This window comes from Acipenser ruthenus, unplaced genomic scaffold, assembly GCF_902713425.1.
Source record: "Acipenser ruthenus unplaced genomic scaffold, fAciRut3.2 maternal haplotype, whole genome shotgun sequence".
Lineage (NCBI taxonomy): Eukaryota > Metazoa > Chordata > Actinopteri > Acipenseriformes > Acipenseridae > Acipenser > Acipenser ruthenus.
In genome coordinates this window covers 25001-27500 of record NW_026708553.1, presented here as the reverse complement: position 1 = coordinate 27500, position 2500 = coordinate 25001, and positions in this window count along the sequence as shown.

Sequence of the window (2500 nt, the reverse complement as noted above, 5' to 3'; positions counted from 1 at the left end):
GCCCGGGCAAGTGGGAGCAGAGGCCTGGGTGGTGGGAGGCGGGAGCAGAGGCCTGGGCGGCGGGAGCTGTCCCCGGGGCCGTGGAACCCTGCCCGGGCAAGTGGGAGCCAGCCCAGGGAGGCTGGAGCTGTCCCCGGGGCTGTGGAACCCAAGCCGGGGCAGTGGGAGCAGAGGCCTGGGTGGTGGGAGCCAGCCCGGGGCCGTGGAACCCTGCCCGGGCAAGTGGGAGCCAGCCCAGGGAGGCTGGAGCTGTCCCCGGGGCTGTGGAACCCAAGCCGGGGCCGTGGAACCCAAGCCGGGGCAGTGGGAGCAGAGGCCTGGGTGGTGGGAGCCAGCCCGGGGCCGTGGAACCCAAGCTGGGGCAGTGGGAGCAGAGGCATGGGTGGTGGGAGGCGGGAACTGTCCCCGGGGCAGTGGAACCCAAGCCGGGGCCGTGGAACCCAAGCCGGGGCAGTGGGAGCAGAGGCCTGGGTGGTGTGAGACGGGAGCTGTCCCCGGGGCCGTGGAACCCAAGCCGGGGCAGTGGGAGCAGAGGCCTGGGTGGTGGGACCCAGCCCGGGGCCGTGGAACCCAAGCCGGGGCAAAGGCTGGAGCTGTCCCCGGGGCCGTGGAACCCAAGCCGGGGCAGTGGGAGCAGAGGCCTGGGTGGTGGGAGCCAGCCCGGGGCCGTGGAACCCAAGCCGGGGCAAAGGCTGGAGCTGTCCCCGGGGCCGTGGAACCCAAGCCGGGGCAGTGGGAGCAGAGGCCTGGGTGGTGGGAGCCAGCCCGGGGCCGTGGAACCCAAGCCGGGGCAAAGGCTGGAGCTGTCCCCGGGGCCGTGGAACCCAAGCCGGGGTGGTGGGAGGCGGGGGCTGTCCCCGGGGCCGTGGAACCCTGCCCGGGGCGGTGGAACCCAAGCCGGGGCAGTGGGAGCAGAGGCCTGGGTGGTGGGAGCCAGCCCGGGGCCGTGGAACCCAAGCTGGGGCAGTGGGAGCAGAGGCCTGGGTGGTGGGAGGCGGGAACTGTCCCCGGGGCTGTGGAACCCAAGCCGGGGCCGTGGAACCCAAGCCGGGGCAGTGGGAGCAGAGGCCTGGGTGGTGGGAGCCAGCCCGGGGCCGTGGAACCCTGCCCGGGGCAAGTGCGAGCCATAGCCTGGGTCCCCATTCAGTAACATGACCATAGGCACAGTTAGCTGACATGACCAGAGGCGGAATTAGCTGACATGACCATAGGCGGAATTAGCCTACATGACCAGAGGCACAGTTAGCTGACATGACCATAGGCACAGTTAGCTGACATGACCAGAGGCGGAATTAGCTGACATGACCAGAGGCGGAATTAGCTGACATGACCAGAGGCGGAATTAGCTGACATGACCATGGGCAGAAGTAGCTGACATGACCATGGGCAGAAGTAGCTGACATGACCATGGGCAGAAGTAGCTGACATGACCATGGGCAGAAGTAGCTGACATGACCATAGGCACAGTTAGCTGACATGACCATAGGCAGAAGTAGCTGACATGACCATAGGCAGAAGTAGCTGACATGACCATAGGCAGAAGTAGCTGACATGACCATGGGCAGAAGTAGCTGACATGACCATGGGCAGAAGTAGCTGACATGACCATGGGCAGAAGTAGCTGACATGACCATAGGCACAGTTAGCTGACATGACCATAGGCAGAAGTAGCTGACATGACCATAGGCAGAAGTAGCTGACATGACCATAGGCAGAAGTAGCTGACATGACCATGGGCAGAAGTAGCTGACATGACCATAGGCACAGTTAGCTGACATGACCATAGGCACAGTTAGCTGACATGACCATAGGCGGAGTTAGCTGACATGACCATAGGCACAGTTAGCTGACATGACCATAGGCACAGTTAGCTGACATGACCATAGGCAGAAGTAGCTGACATGACCATAGGCAGAAGTAGCTGACATGACCATGGGCAGAAGTAGCTGACATGACCATAGGCGGAGTTAGCTGACATGACCATAGGCACAGTTAGCTGACATGACCATAGGCACAGTTAGCTGACATGACCATAGGCGGAGTTAGCTGACATGACCAGAGGCGGAATTAGCTAATATGACCATAGGCGGAATTAGCTGACATGACCAGAGGCAGAATTAGCCTACATGACCATGGGCAGAAGTAGCTGACATGACCAGAGCTCCAATTAAAAGTTACCTTCTTCTGAAGGGACAGATTTGCTATGTGTTACGGAGCGAGAGTTCCAGGAGGTCCCTGTGAACTCGTGGCTTCCTCCCTTAATGCAACTAGATGGCAGATACACTGGGGAGGTAGGTGCATATTACTAGGGGCACGGCATTTTCGATCAAAAAAATATTTCTAAGTCAGGACGGAGGTTCATTCTAAGGGCACGAGCGACCGATCTAAGCCGTGTGGGAGGCCCTGCACCCCGGTCAGGGTCCCCCTTCACCCCCTGGCGACATCCTCCCTTGGAAGTCTGCCCGGTGGCCCCCTCCCGCGCCCGGCGCCGGTTCAGGCC